This window comes from Vicugna pacos, chromosome 18 (genome assembly GCF_048564905.1).
Source record: "Vicugna pacos chromosome 18, VicPac4, whole genome shotgun sequence".
Lineage (NCBI taxonomy): Eukaryota > Metazoa > Chordata > Mammalia > Artiodactyla > Camelidae > Vicugna > Vicugna pacos.
Genome location: NC_133004.1, coordinates 23,424,627 through 23,430,626, shown reverse-complemented (window position 1 = coordinate 23,430,626; position 6,000 = coordinate 23,424,627). Strand labels below are relative to the sequence as shown.

At 47.1% G+C, this 6,000-nt stretch overlaps 1 long non-coding RNA gene across 1 annotated transcript in view; it reads right to left on the bottom strand.

Annotated features, from left to right (window-relative positions):
• Positions 1-1,342: 1,342 nt before the first annotated feature.
• The window catches only part of LOC140687067 (uncharacterized), a 64,748-nt gene continuing 60,090 nt past the window's right edge, over positions 1,343-6,000 (bottom strand). Inside the window, exon 5 of the long non-coding RNA XR_012061122.1 lies at positions 1,343-2,083. This is a non-coding gene — a long non-coding RNA (uncharacterized lncRNA). The remainder of the gene's footprint in view (positions 2,084-6,000) is intronic.

The window sequence follows — 6,000 nt, the reverse complement described above, 5'->3', positions numbered from 1 at the left end:
GAGGCACTGTCAGCATCTCAGCGGTCCCCTGTTCTCTTCTGTTTTCTCTCACAGAGATGGTCTGCACTCTAAGCAGGCAGATCTGAGGACAGAGAAGAAAGCCACGAGACCTGAATCTTCCCCATGATTCTCAGACCTGTCAGCCGTGCAGCCCCACACCGTCACCTGGGGCTGACCAGCCACCCACCTGTAAATGCACAGTGGTCTAAGATAAAAAGAGAGAATGCTTTTTCCCCAGAGTCAAAACTAAGACAGCTTTGGCTACTGATTCTCATGAGGGAACTATTATCACAAGTTTACGTATAAGGAAATGAATATCATAGAATTTTTAAAAAGTAATTAATCCTTGACATTCAAAGTCACTCAGTTTCTTCCCTGATGCCAAATGCTAGGAGAACCTCCAGTGTTTTGACCCCCTTCCTAAACATCTGTGCCAGCCTATCTTTATTTTTACGCCAAGTTTAATCAAACTAAGTGATTTCAAAATATAGTTATGAAGACCAATGCTTTTCACGTCCTTCTGACCTCTTACTGCCTCTGCTGATCAAGACTCCAATCCCCGGTTACCCCAAATACCTGCTTATCCCATAGCTGAATGTAGCGAGGTCCTTACCCCCGTCAGGGTGGCAGACATCCTGGTGGCTTGCACACGTCTCTGGCTCCGCACTCCCTCTTATAATTGTGTCGTTAGTCTACACCTCGTAAGTATTTCAGATCGTCTCCATATCCTTTGATTTTTAAGTAATCTGTATTTCCCTCACTTTTCACAAAAGGAGTCACCTAACACACAGGTTAATCAGATAAGTTGAGGAAATTCTTCAGCTCACTGTTACAAGATCTGAAAATATTTTTTCCCTCAAACCCTGCACTGTTTACTCCTGATCTGACAGGAAAATTGAAGAATCGTATCTATCCTGGCGCATTCTTATTTCTCCAATTGTATCCTTTTCTTTCCTGCATTCTTGGGAACTTCATAGAAGTGAATAGAAGCTAAGTATTCTTTAACTTGGTGTTAGAATATGAACACGTTAGGCCCCTCAAATCTTCCTTGAACATTAGGCATCAGCATAAACACCATTCCTTACACAGAGTTGCTCTGAAGCCCACAGTCTGAGAGACTGCAGCTAAAATCCATTTAAAATACGGATCCTCTTGCTGCAAATTCTCTGCAGACCTGGTGACAGTCCTTGAAACAGTGAAGCCTCCGGCCAAAGGCATCAGGGTTACTCTGGGAGGCGTTTAGGACAGTAGCAGGAGGAAAGGAGTCATCCGCTAAAGGAACCGCACCTGTCTCTAAACAGTTACCCTCACGAGAAGGATAAGCTGTGTTGCGGAGAGTATTTCTTGATTAGTTCTCTCTCTAAAGTGGGGGCGCCGCTGTATTGCTCATGTGCAGTGTGGCCACCACTGCTGTCCTGTCGCCCTGGAGAGACGCGGGCTCTTCTGTCTGTGCGCGACTGTGGGTTGGGTGGGAGGGGGTCGCAGGTGAATGGCTGGCGACTCACTCCTGGTGTAACTAGCAATATTGTAAAAGACTAGATTCTCATGGCTTCTTTCTCTTTCCTCAGCTGCATCTGCTCTGTTTTAAGAGTGCCCCTGCGTGAGAATACAGAGGCGGCCCCCTGGTGCTGAGTTCCTGGCGATGACACTACAGGTGAGAAGGGACTTGTCTTACTCCGGAATTAGTCCATCTTTTGCCAAGTGGTCAGATTTTCCTTTTGGCCTGAGTCTTCTGACGGCACCCAGGACGTGTGAGTGCCAGTTACAGCCGCCACCCTGTCAGTCCCGCGGCAGCTCAGGAGCCGATGTGAAAGTAGTGCCCCCGCTGGCTTTTATACGCAGTTGTCCCGGCCCCAACAAGGCGATGGCTTCACAGAACAGACGGGACAGCTTTTCTTTCTGTTTTTAAATCCGCTCCCTGGGCTCACTGGAGAGCTAGTCTCCTCGTTCATCATGTGAGTGACCGCAGTGGCCTTGGGCACGTGGTGACACAGCGGAGATGAGTGAGCCAAGTTTCTGGACCAGTGGAGAGGCAAGCGCTTCGTCAGGTGAGCCCAGACACAGGTGTGGGGTAGGGTGGGGCCTAGGGAAGGGAGAGAAATGAGGACTCAGTTATTCTTCCTGATTTTAAACTTATTAATGTTTATAAAAACATTAGACTCTACTCAAACATTTTGATAGCTTCAAGGAAAGATAAATAATATTCCATTCCCAGACTTGTTCACAGTAACTCTGCTTCCCTCTGTGTTCTTAATCTTTGTTCAAATTTGAAAATTGGATGCAATGTCTGCAGATGATTATTTTCTGAATTTTGACTGTGGGTAGAAGTATAGTGGACAATAAAAGGTAGGGTCCTGCTCAGCGACGTGACAGACTGGGACGCTCCAAGCTCCCACCCCGCCCAGTAACATCAACAAAACCACCAGCGCCTGTCTGAGCCAGCTGGGGCCACCAGCCCAGAGGATCCAAAAGTGGCAACAATGGTCTCTTTTCTGCTCCCGCCGCTGCCGCCCTGGCAGGGGTGCCGGTGAGCCCTGGGCAGGGGTGTGTGTGTGTGTGATTTCTCCCTTCTTCCTGCCACCCCGTGGCTTGCTGAGGGGGTCTCCATGCTTCATGAGGACAGTGGCCATGAGGCTGCCAAGGGGGCTGCGGCCTCTGTTGGCCTTGTGACTTTGGGAGTTGAGTGCACATAAGGTTTGTACGATGGGTCCAGGTGCACGGATATGGCTGCTCTCTTGGCTTGTACCTGCTGTGGGGGGGGAATGTCCTTCCTGGGGAAAGCGCCTCAGGGGCATGGAGACAAGGGCTGCACTTGTGTAGGCTGCGGCCACCAGCCCCCAGCTTGGGCAGTGGGGACAGCTGAGTGAATCGGTAGGGGCTCCCAGGATAAGGGAAGAGGTTGAGGATGTAGAGAGCCCAGGCCTGCAGAACTGAGGTCCAGCCTGCCCCCAGTTGTCTCTGGTGGAGCAGAGAGGGTAAGGGGCTGAGACGCCAACTGCCTGCCTGGGGACTGCAGTTGGAGGGTCAGAAGAGCGGGAGGTGTGGCCCCCCCTTTGTTTCTGAAGACACTCTTTTCTGGCTCCTGACACCAGCATATAGAGAAGACTGTAGTCTCGTTTTCCACAATGCTATGACTATTCTAATTCCTTTGTCTTTCCGTGTAAGTTTTTTTAAAGTTAAATAAATGTTTTCTTTAAAAATACCACTGGAAGTTCTATAACTTTGTTTTCATTTAATAGTTCTTCATCAGCATTTCCATGTCAGTACCTCATTTGAAATATACAAATTAATCAAAACACAAATTGATACTATTACATTGTGTGGACGTATTGGAATTTACTTATTTGGTTTCTCTTAATGGCTATACTTTCAAAATATTCTGTTATTATAGTAAGTAATACTGATATCAATATTCTTATTACACATATATTTGCACAAATTTTCCCCACACCCATTTGCTGTCATTTGTCTTTGCTTGTGGTATATGTAAAGATCAAGTTTGCTTCAAATGTATGTAGTCAAGTTTATCAATCATTTCCTTTAGCACTTCTGGGCTCTTTAAAAATGCTTCAGAAAGATCCCCACTCTGAAATCATAGACTAGAAATTGTACATCCATGTTTCCTTCCAGTACTTTCACAGTTTCACTTTTACAGTCCACTCAGCCAAAGCCCACACAGAATAGTCAAGTCCACCTGGGTGCCCCACAGCATCTCCGGCCACTCTGGGAAACCCAGGCCAGGTGCCCTGAACTGCTGGTGTCCCTGGGAAATTTCACATCATTTTCAGGACTGGGAACCAGCCAGCACTGGCCTGGGGATCCCGTGGGGAGTCAGACCTTCCCTGTTACCATCCATAGCAGGGCAGCAGGCCTCTTGAAAACCTCTCCAGTTCCCCTTCTGCTGCCTCGGTCACACCGGTCACACCATGCCAACCCAGAGCTCTGAAGTAGACACCCTGGGGCTGAGATACGAGATACACAATAGGATTTGGGCTGGGATGAGGTCAGGTGTCAGGGTGACCCCTGTGCACAATTTCTTTGTCAACTAAGTGTATCTGATTGAAGATGATGAAGGAAGGTTTTAGCATGCAGGGTAGGAACCTCTTCTACCCTGACCAACAACCTGCGGCAACCAACCTGGAAAGACAGACTGCAGCTTCTGCAGTAAGAGTCTCTAATGGTCAGGGTTTAATCAGTGACTGACAGCTTCCTTATGTTTAATCCTCCTTTCTATTTAAAACCAAATGGGGGAAGCTTAATATGTTCTTCTAAGCATCAAGTAGGATACCCATCTTCTACAGGTTTGTCTCCTGATGTAGATTTCCCATGGGCAACCCCACCGGTGGCTGCTGCTGGCATCACCTCTCTTCTGTCATCCCTGTCTTTTGGGAAGCTATTAACTGCCATCTTGTTTGCTTCTTCTTGTCTCTGTTCTCTTTCAAGCCACTCTTTTGGTTTTTCCCGTTGTGAAACTTCTGTTTGACAGGTGTAGTAATATTTTTTCCCAGAAGAGCTAATATGCTCAGACCAGTCACCTGCAGAACCATATGGTACATTGGAAGTTTTGCTTGGATCATTGCTTGGATTAGAAGAATGTGAATTTGAACTATGAAGAGCACCGTGGTCGTGAATTTTCTTCTAGAGAATAAACTGGTCCCACCATCCCTCTCTCTAACTTTGAATATGCACATTTTTGGCCTTACTCTGACCTGTGCTGTCACTGTATTTGTTTTCCGGACTATCAGATCTCTGCAATATTTTATCTGGTGGTGAAGGCTCTGTGGTGTCTCGCATTTTTTCATGTCTATGGTCACCGCTACTGGGGTGACTCTTCAGTGAGTAAGTGCCGCCTTGGGCTGTGATGGCCTCAATGCCCTCCTGTGAGCGTGTGGTGAGGGGGGTGGGGAGCGGAGCCCCCAGAGCAGGCGGGTGGTGGGGGAGCATCAGCACCTCCTCGTTACTGGCCCCGGCGCCCCTGGGCCATCTCCCTCCCCCAACACTACGCTCACTCTGGAGCCCGAGCAGCAGCCAACAGGGGCGGGTGCAAGACAACACAGCCGGCTCAGCCCGGTGGAGAGCGACTGCCTCCCAGGCCAGCAGCTGCCTCCTGGGTCTCGTCCTCCTCTCTGGGCTGCCTCCTCCCCTCCTCCTCCCGCCACCGCCGCTCAGGGTCCTTCTCCTCCTCCTCCTCCTGCCGCCCCCACCCCTGGTGCCACTACCACCGCTCTACCAACTACATCCGGGCTCTTAGCAGGCTTTTTGATAAATTGACAAGCTCAGTAGTCCACTTATATAATGATTTAAATTTGCAGTTTAAAATACAACAAATTAAATGTAGCCAAATGGTATTGGAAATGAAGAGCAAGGTTGGAAAGCTTATGGCACCTAATTTCACAGCTTGCTAGAAAACTACAGGGATCAAGACAGTGTGGTGTTAGCATAAGGATGGGCATAAATTAGTGAAACAGAATACAGTCTAGAAATGTGTGAACACATACGTGGTCAGTTTATCTTGACAAAGGGATCAAAGTATTTCAGTGGCCGTGAGGGGGAGATGACCCTTTCAACAATTGGTGTTGGACAAATTGGACATCCAGAAAAAAGTGAATTTTGACCATTACTTGACACCACATATAAAAATAATATTGAAAGTTGAACATTGACCTAAAGTTTAGACATAAAACCATGAGACTTCTTGAAGAAAACACAGGGGAGATATCTGTAGACTTAAGTACACATGCAGTTCTTAGAACATAAACAGCATGAACCATGGAAGAAAAAGATAATAAACTAATCTATAAAAATTAGGTACAGATATTGTAGGGGAAGTAAAAAGTAAGCCTTACACTGGCAGGAAACAATTGCAGGACTAGATATACTAAAGGACTGGTATCCAGAATGTATGAAGAATTCTTACAACTTAGTACTAAGAACAACCCAAAATAAAAATGGGCAAAGGATTTGAATAGACACTTCATCCCAAAAGATATCTAAATGACA